This window comes from Azolla caroliniana, unplaced genomic scaffold (genome assembly GCF_043228905.1).
Source record: "Azolla caroliniana isolate FFs.n. ecotype wild unplaced genomic scaffold, voAzoCaro1.0.p SCAF_12, whole genome shotgun sequence".
Classification (NCBI taxonomy): domain Eukaryota; kingdom Viridiplantae; phylum Streptophyta; class Polypodiopsida; order Salviniales; family Salviniaceae; genus Azolla; species Azolla caroliniana.
Window position 1 is genome coordinate 20897031 of NW_028230447.1, and position 11814 is coordinate 20908844.

Consider the following 11814-nt stretch of genomic DNA (forward strand, 5'->3'; position numbering starts at 1 on the left):
CTTAATACAAAGCAGTGCTTTGGTTTACAATCACATTATAAATCGAATTGTTCATGCATTAATTGTGTGAGGGAACATCTTCCAGTTATCAAAAGATTACAATGGATCGTTTTTTAATTACAAAACAAGTGGATGGACATAATCCTTACTCAAAATGATGGGCGTTAAAGATATCCATGCCTTGCAACTTTTAAGTAAATTTGTTTAAAACATCTCTAGAAACTCTGCTACAAATATGCTTGCCTATCTTGTCTGCATTGCTGTATGTTATTGCTGCTTCAAAGGGAGATGCCCTCACTTCTATATTTCTAGCATCCTATTGCTACTATTCATCACACGGATTTGATTTCACTTTTCTACACTAAAACCAAGTCAGGGTGCATGCTTGTCACTCTTGCTTCCATATTTCTAGTATCCTATTGCTAGTATTGATCACACAGATTTTATTCACTTTTCTACACTACCACCAAATTAGGGTTTATGCTACAATAAGTCATCACACAGATTTTATGCTACTATTAGGGGCTATGCTTGTCTCGTTATTGATAATATGTTTTAATTGTTTAAACCAAATCCATTACCACACAAGATTTAATTCTTAATTATCCATAATGGTGGCAAGTAGGATCTGTGCTTTTACTGTATCGTTATTTTGATAGTGTTAACACTTATTTTTGCCTACCACATCAAATAAAATGTAAAGGATCTACAGCTCTCAAGATTTTTGACATCATGAAGAGACTGGTCAAATTTTCTACCAAAGCATTGATTCCCACATAGATTTGATTTCATCAGTTAGTATGCTCCTCAATATCTTTTGAATTATTAAAAGAAATAGTCAATTTCTTAACATAAAACACAATTTCTTATAACAAAGAAATGTCATTTCATGTAACAATTCAAAATTATTTACAATGAGCAGTTGGATGTATTTTACTGACATCTATTTTGACTGTTTTTGTAACATAGAACCCTCTTTGGGTAGACTTCTTCTGGATCACATTGTTAGTAGGCACATTGTTGATTCTACAAAACCTTCTTTTTTATGGTCACACTATTTGATGGCCATGTGTGATATTGAAACCATTAAATGACAATCATCAAAGTTGTCATTAATCCCACATAGGCACAATACACAATGCAAGTGCTAATTCTCAGAGACTCAATATGTACAGAGAAATGGGAACAAAGAGCACCACAAAGTTCATTTATGTCCAGCCTATATCATAGGGAGTAATGAAAATTCTGGTTCAACTTCCTTACCTTTTCTCTCTGATTTGATGGCGTTTTAGGAAAAGGAAGGTGATTGACCAAGGTATCTCTGAGAATAAGGGCTCACATACCTGCAAACATTCTGATGCCAAAATTACGCAGATGTTTGATATTGAAAATCATGTAACTATATTTAAAATAAGTAAAATACATTCACATCATACCACAGCCATAAATGCATCATTCAGTTATGAGCAGTTAACAATGCTGGAAACTCAGTATTGAAAGCATTACTTGTTATTGGCTCTCTTTTTGTATGGGGGTGGTTCACCAGGCTTATACACCCCAGTCGATCCCTTTGGTGAAAGATCAGGAACAGAGGCTCTATAATTCTTCACACCTTTAATAACTTTTGAGCTTTTGATGCTATGAAACTACAAAATTCACGAACACATAAAAAATCATATTAATATAGACTGAAAAGAGTAGGTATCCTTCCAAGCAAAACATATTACCTTAGGGCCACTCATTGGCATTGGACTCCTCTGAAAGCTGCAAGCATGACTTAATGTAATTTTCGGTGGACTCACAGAGTGTCTACAAGTTCCCTTTATAGGAGGAAGGCCATGAGAAGCATCGAGATTCCCATCATGTAAATCCCTATAAGTGTTTGAATTTTCTATCGGGCCAGTGTACATCGACAGTGTAGAACCAAGTGACGGCATAGGGCTTGATATATTACCGAAGTGTGAAGCTGGTGTAGAGCGGGAGGTGCCCTTCTCAGCCTGCAATTATTACGAATATCACATTATCAGTAAAACTTCATTTAATAAAAACAGCATGAAGGTTTAGATAATCACTGCATTCCCAGACCAAAATATTCCTGAAAATTTCGTTGGAGTTTTCAGTTTCTAATGGGATCAATTACTAAGAAAAATCATATCATACTCATGTAACACATCAATGGAATTATTATCCTTTTAAAAAGCACAGCTCATGCAGCATATTATATTGTTCTCTTTGAACCTTTTTGAACGTAGTGGAGTCTTATAGTAATTCACCTCTTTAAATTTGATGCAATTGCTTAGAAGTGGAAACTGAGGTACACCACCAGCTAGGGACTGTGGCGAGCATGCTGCACTCGGATTGCCATGCTGCTCAGCTAGAGACATCTTAAAAACATCACTTGCTCGGGACTTGCAACCTGCTACATCTTGCACTCCCAATCTGTAATATTTATTTATCGATAATCAATCTTTAATTGCAGTACAACACACATCACTGAAACGGCAAAATAATTTTCTAATATATATGTGACAACGTCCAAACATAAACCAGGCATTGTATAGCAGATAAAGACCATGCACAAATATGACATTGATAGTATGATCATATACATAATACATTGGGTGGGTTGACATGATTGGTTAAAAAATAGGCATTTCAAATTTTTGAAAAAGAAAGAAGAGTTCAAAGTCCATGTTTACAGCATGATTCATACCTTGGTGATGGCCGCAAACTCCTAGTGGCAGCATTCAAGAATGCTTGCTGAAATTTGTCCCTCTCTCAAAGCTCCTTAAAATAGATGTGTCTAAGAGCCTGTCTAGCTGACCATCTGCAGATAAGATACAAGTTTTCATATTTATCAAGAAGATTACATCTACAATCGACATAAGTTATTCTTTGTTAATTCTTGAATGGTTACCTATCATCTGGATTATAAGCAAGTAGCTTGCTTAGAAGTTCTAAACAAGCAGGTGATGCATGCGGTATTAGTCGTGCAAGGCCAGAACCATCTTGTTGGGGGAAACTGAAGTCTGCATGCTGTGATCTCCTGATGAGATTCCAAATAATGATGTCAGAAAATCAAAACAAAAACTACATTTTATGCTGCATAATAAGCGAACAAAAATTTACATATATTGGAATGACATGTTAAACCTTTTCATCTTCTCCAAAAGCTGTGGTGGTGGTGTTCCCAGAACTTTATGGATTTTTTGGATTTGATCGAGTTCATTATTACCTAAAAATATTTCCATGATATTTTCATACAGGCAGAAAAACCACCAACTTTAAACTAAACAAGGACTTAGTTTCTGAACCTGGAAATAAAGGGAACAAACTAATAATTTCAAAAAACACGCATCCCACACCCCACATATCCATCTTATAGTTGTAATAACCATCTGTCAATAAACACTCAGGGGCACGATACCTGCATAACAGAAAAACATCAACACTTAAGAGGTTCTTGATTATTATAAGAATTATGATTGGCTATATAAATGGTTAAATACTAGATGCAGAAATGTATGGCCAGAGGTTAAAAATGGGGAGGCAAATTGGCCTTCCATAAGTAGTTAATATTCTATCATTTTACAACCAGACAAGTCCAGAGAAATTCAGTATGTCCCAATACAGAACAAACAACAAATATTCCTGAATTACTGCCACTAAGAAATGGTTTCTTGAAAAGAAACCATACACGTTTCAAGATGGACATCATTATCATTTAGGTCTGGAAAAGACATTGATAGAGGTCTACAGGGAGATGAATCATCATCTATTGATGGGCCATTGTAGAATAACTATTGGCCACAAGAAACACATGTTGGTGTGGTTTCTGTTGAAAACATGCTTAGAAGTAGATGATTGATTGTTTATGATATGCAGCTTATTAGAAAGAAAGAAATATATCGTAATTTCTTTCAGGAGGCCAAAATGGCCTATGAGACCAAAAAAGAGATTACATCTTAAAATGTTGCCTCATCTTTGAGAGCAAACCAAATAAATGTAACTAAGTCAAAAAGTAGATAAAAATAGACGTGACTAAAGAATTCCTTTATCTACACATGTAAGACTCTCAAGTCAGACAGGTTGTAATTTTTGTCTTCAAAATATCTCTAGATAGGTCATTCCAAAATGGAAAGATCTCTAAAATGACAGAAGCACCTCTGATGGCAGCAGATAATGGCCTTTATTTGTTGATGACAAGTGTGATGAGATTCTGATCCATGAGGTTGGAGTCTATGTGCACAACCAATTGCTATTGCCCGATCTATAGTAACCCCTTAGCAATTTCTTGGTTGGAAGCCCACTTGTGTAGCCTATGATTGACTTGTAGCATGAGTAGGAGTGATGGGGCTAAAGAAAGTTATGACCTTCTATGTCGATGAGCTTGGGTTGGGCAATCCTTGTGCCTCTTTAGTTCTAACAAGAACTGCCTCAAGCACCTTTGGTCCTCATTTTCCATTACCTTACATAGTGGGGAAATCCTTGGTTAAAGAGGCATATTATCTCCCTCTTATTTCATAAAAATGGTACAATTGCAAACATAGGATTCTTCAGATTCTCTCCCTGATGTCACAATTGGCAAATTCCTTCATCCGGAGGGGCAGCTGATGTTAACAAGTCACAATTGCCCTATCATAGTGCACAATGCACAATGCACACAGCACTGGGATAGAAGCACGTCCAATGTGCACGAACGAGTTCTTTATAATGGGTTATCTTCCTAACACAAAAAGTTGTGGACTGATCAATGTTTTTACATTATCCAAATTTATAATATACGTTCAAATCACTCTATCCTTTTCCACTTTGTTCATGTTTAGATGCAGATAATCCACGCTATAGTGGAATGTACATAGTGCACTTATGTTTGTGCCATGTGACTCAAATTATTGTTGCGTTTGAGCATACTAACAATGATTATTGCTGTGTTCAACGAGTTCTTTTGATGACGTAAGTGCCAACCTTGAGTACCTTCAATTAGGGATCTCCCATAATTATTGGATACCAGTCATTGATTGGAATAATGCCTTGGCAATTATTGGCTGCTCTCAACTCCACCCAAATTACATCATGGGGCATTGATGCTTTGCTCGTTATCATTCAAGCAATCATTGAGACTAAAGATCTCTCCAAATCTTTCCAGTTATTTTTCTTGTGAAGACTTGATCCCCAGGTTTCCACTCCGTAAAGAAGAATTAGTATGACAAGTGTATAAATAGCCACAATTCAGTTCACGGCTCTTGGAACTGCATATGAGCACATTGTCTTTCAAGAGCACCACGGATTGCATATCCATGACAAAGTCGGGCACAAGCAAAATATCAAAAATGAATCAAGGCCTTGTGAATGTTGCGCCTAGTTAAGTGTATGATTGTGTGCATGCCACCTTTTCCTCTTCCAAGAAGAATTTTGATTCTTTGTAACCCATGCTTGAAATAAATATCCATTCCTGACTTCTAACGAAGAATGGAAAAGAAACCTATATTACGTCTTTTAAGAGACCAAAATGTCATATAAAACCAAACAAGCAATTAAACCTTAATATGTTGTCTCGTCTTTAATTAATTCGTTTCAATGTTTATGACTTCATTCACATTAGTGCTTACATTAAATGTTACTCGAGAAATTGTAGCATTCAGTTTTCTTATTTGAAGAAAATATATCTATCCTACATTAATGAATGCACTTGCAAACTCTAAGAATGTATTTCGTAACTGCACCAGTCATACATCTATTGTTAAAGGGTTTTCTCTGTAAAATATTCTCGTTACCTTCATGGTAAACAGAATTAAGTTCGTAAATATTACCATCTTGTTGATATGTATTCTGTGTAGGGTTGCTTGGAATAGATACCCCTGCAGCTTCCAAAATCAGCTAGCTGGAAGGCTAGAGAAGAACACTTTAGATGGAGACACTAATGAATGGTCTTGAACACATGAAAAATTCATAAAGATGACTAACCTTTAGCACTTCATCCACAATAAGTATATTTTCTGGCTTGATATCTCGATGAAATATGCCATTTCGATGCATATGATCTATGGCTGCAATAACAGTAAAAAACTAAAATTTCAGCATAGAGTTATATCATGTGTGCTAAGAGACTGTTTTTGAAAGTGATGAGGCTGGACTATTACTTAGAGCACTATACAGAATGCCACTAGATAGATCGCATAAAATGCATGCATTGGTGAGATGGTGCCAGACACACACAAGATCTATAATGTGTGCAAGAAACCACTTACATGAGCTATAATACCATTCTGCAGTGACAGTCAGATGTATGAAAATGCATTCTGCCCCAAACTGGAAGGAATATGTGACAGTATTCTAGAGCAACCCATGAAGAACCAGCAGATTTTTCCTATCAACACTCCATCAAGGTAAATGTCAATATAGCTGGCACCTTTCTCGCCACCAAGAAAGCTGGGAATAACAGAATTTCCATGTGTACCTTAAAGTAATGCATGCCACCACTGTAGTAAATACAGTACGTCTGCCTGTATTCCTGATCTCTCTTCCAGAATAGAAGGTAATATAACTAGAGTGCCCATGAAATAACCTGTAGCGTAAGCAAGAAAAAATGGGAATTGTCCCCCTTCAAATGAATGTGGGGAACATTGCTCTTTGCAGACCACCACGGCTCTAGACAACAAAAGAAAAGTCAAGATGTCAAAGGCCAATACACAAAGACTATATAGTGAAGTTCCATAACCCAATTGAACACAATATAAATATTATCTGGCTGAGAAAAGGGTTTTATAGTAAAACTATTCACCATCTAGTGAACTAGAATGTAGGAAATCTAAAAAGCCCAGAAAGTCTGAAAATTGCATCACCTTACACTGGTTTCAACACATTCTCTAACAGCTGTAGTTCAACACTGGCCCTGAGGAAGAGGCAGTCACTGTAAGACAGGGGATGCAAGAGTTATCGGAATGAGTGGGCGTAAAGCATCTAGGTGGCTCCTTAAGTCCGCTGTCAAATCCCGGGGTTCAACCCCAGACAGGCAGTCGAAACTACTGGGCTAGAGTCAGGTATGGGCAGAGGCCATTTTCGGTGGAGCAGTGAAATGCATGGAGATTGGAAAGTTCACCAAAGACGGAGGTGATCTAAACTCAACAATTAAACCATTTCTTCCCTTGAAAATCCTTCTTTTGAGGAAGGATATCTGTGCTACCTTAGTTTTAATACCAAATAATTTCAATAAGCGATTACGCTTCGACAGACCTATAGGATTCAAGTTCTCAGTGTAATAATTGATCATATCTATGAATTTTTTTGGCAATTTCGATTCAACAAAAGACAGGCTTCTTCCACCACCCTATCAACCAAATCTACTCAATGTCTGAATCCAATTCAGAAGCCTCCTCGTTTTTTCAGTCTCTTCAGAAAAACATTTGTGTTCCCCTCAGTGATGGACCTCACTCCAATACTTGACTCGATGGGTTGTTCTTGTCAACACTCACTGACTTGGGGATCTTACGTAGCATCATGATAGCCATGCTATATCACATAGCTTTTCAGGAGTATATTGATTAACCATACGATCTCAAGGTGAATCAATTTCGAAAGTGTCTTCTCCTTAATATCCGTAGTATAGATTCTGGCTTCATGGAAGAGGGTTATAATCCCCTGCACGTGGAACTTTATGTGACACAAGTTCATCCCATACTTGAGGTTTGAAGATAGCATTCACCAGAGAAATTCCGTCACACCGAGACTGATTACACCCCGACAAGATTGATTGACATAAATGAATTAGGAGGAGACTAATATGAACCCTATAATTTCTGCTGCTTCTTTTATTGCTGCTGGATCACCTGTAGGCCTCACTTCCGCCGGTCCTAGAGTCAGCCAAGGAACAACCGCTGGACTGGCGGTCAAAGGTATCCAAGAAAACCAGAGGCCAAAGGTAAGATTCAAGGTACTCTATTGCTAAGTCTAGTTTTCATGGAAACTCAGATCGAATTTGAAGAATTCCAGAAGTGGGGGGATCACTAATCATTCTTCACTTCCTACTTGGCATAGCTTGCTACATGGGTCGTGAGTGGGAACTTTGCTTCCGTTTGGGTCGTCTTTGATCACCCAATCGAGATTGTCAGATTAGACTCCTCCGTACGAAGCCTGATTGAAGGATTGATCGATTACTCCTGGAAGAGAAAACTCCGTCTGTACATAGTATTTTTTGTCCCGATTTACAAAATATTCCTCAATTGTGAGAAATATGTGAGAAGTAGAGGCATCCCTTCATCATATGAGATGACAGCTTGGGTTTAGTCTGTCGTGATCGAAATATAGGATCAAGTCACACATTGCAATACACTGGGCGTTCTGATTCCTTGAGAGGCTTAGCAAGGAGATTTGCTATGTAACTGGGGACTCACTTTGGGACCCATACTTGAGTTACTGGGCATGCTAATTTTATATATCCCATTCGGTATCTTCAAACCTGAGAAGCGGTGAATTCAACCCCAAAAATTGGAAGACTCCTCATTCTCGACAGATCAATGGTCTCCACAGGCAAAAACTCCACCTTTTATTGGCCCAAAAATTCCCTCACAGAATAAACCATCTCGCTCTGGCTTATGGGTTCAACACTGGCCCAAAGGAAGAGGCAAACCACCATCAGGATTGAGGATAACAAAGAAAATGTCACACACCTGTGATGCCAAAAATTAGTGTGAAGCCAACTTAGAAAGGAACCTTTCAAATGAAATATACAGGAAAAATTTCTAAAACTTTTTACCTTTAATGAGTTGATACATGTAACACTTGATACGCTCTTCTGGTACATAGGTCCTGCGACCCCTAATCATCTCATATATATTCATATCCATTAGCTCAAATACTAGCGCAAGCTTCCCAGTGGGTTCATCACTGCAGAGACATAGGTAAACAATGAGACACTAAATTTTGTCTTAACTTTTTCATCAAATATACTTGAATTAGTTGTGTAAAAGTTGCAGCTTATTTAATGTAATGTAAAGAAATAAGAGCCGCACTATAAAACTTCCAAAAGCTTGATTATGTTGGCATGAGGAGAAAGCCTTTGTAAAGCCTGAATCTCCCGAAGGTTTGTCACCTGACGAGGAATAACCACCGCACAATATTTCAACATTCACAAAAACAATGCACCGATTCATTTATCAAATAACTGAATTTATCTTTTGTATGAACCTGATCTACACTGTCGAATGTGTTCTTCATGCATTTGATAGCAACATATTTGCTGGTTTTGAGGCATTGTGCTTTAAGGACTTCAGAAAAAGTACCTTTTCCTTTTTTGGCTATCATCCGATACTCGGAACTGGATTGCAGAAATAAAGACCTCTTCAAGGTTCATTTCATGTAAATGCATGAGTAATAAAGATTTATGTAGAAAGTTCACAATTTATAGAAGACCTCTTCATGATTTATTTAAAAAGAGTGGATTTTGATGATTGATGAAATCTACACACTCATGTCTCAATTAAACACAATTGGGATAGTCCTGCTCTTGCAGCTATCCTGACTCGTCTCTCTTTCAGACAGATGTCAAGACTACCTTCTTGGGTGGACATCTGTTGACCAGCCACCTGTTTTTTCTTTCCATCCTAAGGAGGTCCATATATAGAGGGTAATAAAGCTTGGATGGTCCTAAACAAGTAGTACCAAAAGTCGGATATTTTCTCCTTCCCATTGGTATGCAATGAACCAAGGCTGATTCTAATTGCAACGCTCTATAACATTCATCCCCAATAACTCTTGTAGTTTATGTGGATGATTTTACCTTTACTAGTTTGAGACAGAAAGGGGTCATTACATCATGTAATCCTTGGAGCATAACTTTGAAAAGACCAATCTGACATTTCCGCACTACTTTCTCAGCTTTGAGATCTACCAGACACCAACAAGTCATTATCTTCTCTCAATAAAAGCATGTTCAAATGATTCCACAACAATTTCATATTATGACTAATTTATGGCACAATCTCCGCCCCTGACCCCAGGGTCCCTCCAAAAATGATACATCCACACATCAACTGGAAATGCTTTCATCAGACAAGTGGGCTGCCCAGCCTGGCTTACATATTACCAACCAAACATTTTTCTGCACAGTCAATTAACTTAGCTCTTTTGCTGCCAAGTCTTGTCAAGCTGTTGCATACTGTACATTGTGGTATCAACCCAACACATTCATGCATCATATTCTATATGGTCATGATGTTCGGTGACTTACTGGACTGTAAGATTCTGATTGTACTGGAAATCCTAACATTCACCACTCAACTACTCAGGTAGCTTTGAACTCTTGTTCGGGGCCTACATTATATAGCAGAGTATGTCAGCCAATAGTTGAAGCTGAAAACCATGCCACTTGTTACACTCCACGTGAGGCAATTTGGCTACTTCTCCGAAGAGAATTAATGTGTTTACCACCTGGGCCACTATTGCGATAGCTAAAGTTGATTTCTACTGACAGAGTTCAGTATTTCATGCCAACCAAGCATATTGAAATACAATACACTTATATTTGGGGATGTGTGATCACTGGATGTTGTCAAAGAAAGAACTCAAAATCTGTTTAAACAACCATATTTCCTTCATGAACGAATTTATTGCCATTGTTGGCATTTTATACACAAGTTCACATACATACCGTGAGGCCAATGATCGGTCCTTAAGTAACAATCTTAAAGGAAACAATGCAAATTAGGCAGTGAAGAGACAAGGAAATGGCCATACAGACAGCAAATACACATCAGCTTATTATCCTTATCTAAAGACATACATATGCACACATGTCACCAATTACTTACAAAAAAATGGATAAAAGAAACTGAACCTTCCAATATAGAAAGCACTAAGAAATGAACTGTAGTATCAACATAAGGCATAACCATAGGCTTATTATGTTCATCCAAAAAATACTTATAACAAGGATATTTTCTGTGCTATTCAAAAGTTTTCATATTGATTAAGGAAATGGTGCAAGGACTTTCATTCATATGATGAAATCACTAAGAAACGGACCAAATTAAAAAGGTAAGGCATATCAAAGGTTAAATGTAAATTCATTCAAAATCATACTAAATCACACCCACAAGTAGTACATCCTTTTAAACGTTTTTCATGGAAAGAAAGGAGGAAAAAATGATGCAAGATATACAATATAATGCACAAAGTACATCTTATGAAATGCCATAAATAATAAGCATGACAAAAACTAAAAGCAAAATCTATTACTTTATTAATACATTAGATTAAAATTAAATTAGACTAAAATCAGGTTATGCAAATAAGTGTATTTAAATGGGAGGAGAAAATGCATTACCTGATCTTCTTGTAAAACATGCCGCCATCAGGAAAGTGGTGCATAGCATATAAGCATCACACGAAATGAAGGTTCCTCCTCATATATATACATATATATAGATAGATAGATAGATATAATCAGAATAAAAAAACTCTTCAGAAAATCTCCATACAATCATCCATATCCCGAGAAACTTCCATCACATAAAATGAAGAATCTTCGTCATACGCACATTGCATGCATATTCATAATCCGAATCAAATCTTCATAAAAAATTCCCCGTGAGATTTATCATAGTCCGGAGGAACGGGGCTGGGAGCCCTCGAAACGCTCTTGGGCGTTTCTGAACATTTGGCGACGCAAAGGAAACGCAGAAACGAGGCAGGTATAATCTCTGCATCCGCGCAACCTTCACTTTGCTTTTCTTCCTTTTCTTTTTTACTTCTATTTTTTAATTTATTTATTTATTTGTTTCTTTAAATAATAAAAAAGCAATTTCTGCTAGAACC

The 11814-nt window shown here is 37.1% G+C and overlaps 1 long non-coding RNA gene and 1 pseudogene across 2 annotated transcripts; one reads left to right on the forward strand and one right to left on the reverse strand.

The window, feature by feature from the left end:
• Positions 1–862: 862 nt before the first annotated feature.
• LOC147857461 (uncharacterized) lies at positions 863–11430 on the reverse strand (annotated as a pseudogene). The gene is made up of 14 exons (XR_015530598.1): positions 11324–11430; positions 9187–9316; positions 9012–9091; positions 8756–8886; positions 5968–6050; positions 5814–5884; positions 3315–3427; positions 3154–3235; positions 2918–3046; positions 2714–2827; positions 2274–2439; positions 1728–1997; positions 1507–1646; positions 863–1343 (listed from the first exon to the last, which is right to left on the reverse strand). The product of XR_015530598.1 is annotated as an uncharacterized LOC147857461 (transcript).
• Positions 5508–5860, forward strand: LOC147857462 (uncharacterized). Its single transcript, XR_015530599.1, has 2 exons — positions 5508–5559; positions 5750–5860. It is a non-coding gene; the product is annotated as an uncharacterized LOC147857462 (long non-coding RNA).
• Positions 11431–11814: the final 384 nt, after the last annotated feature.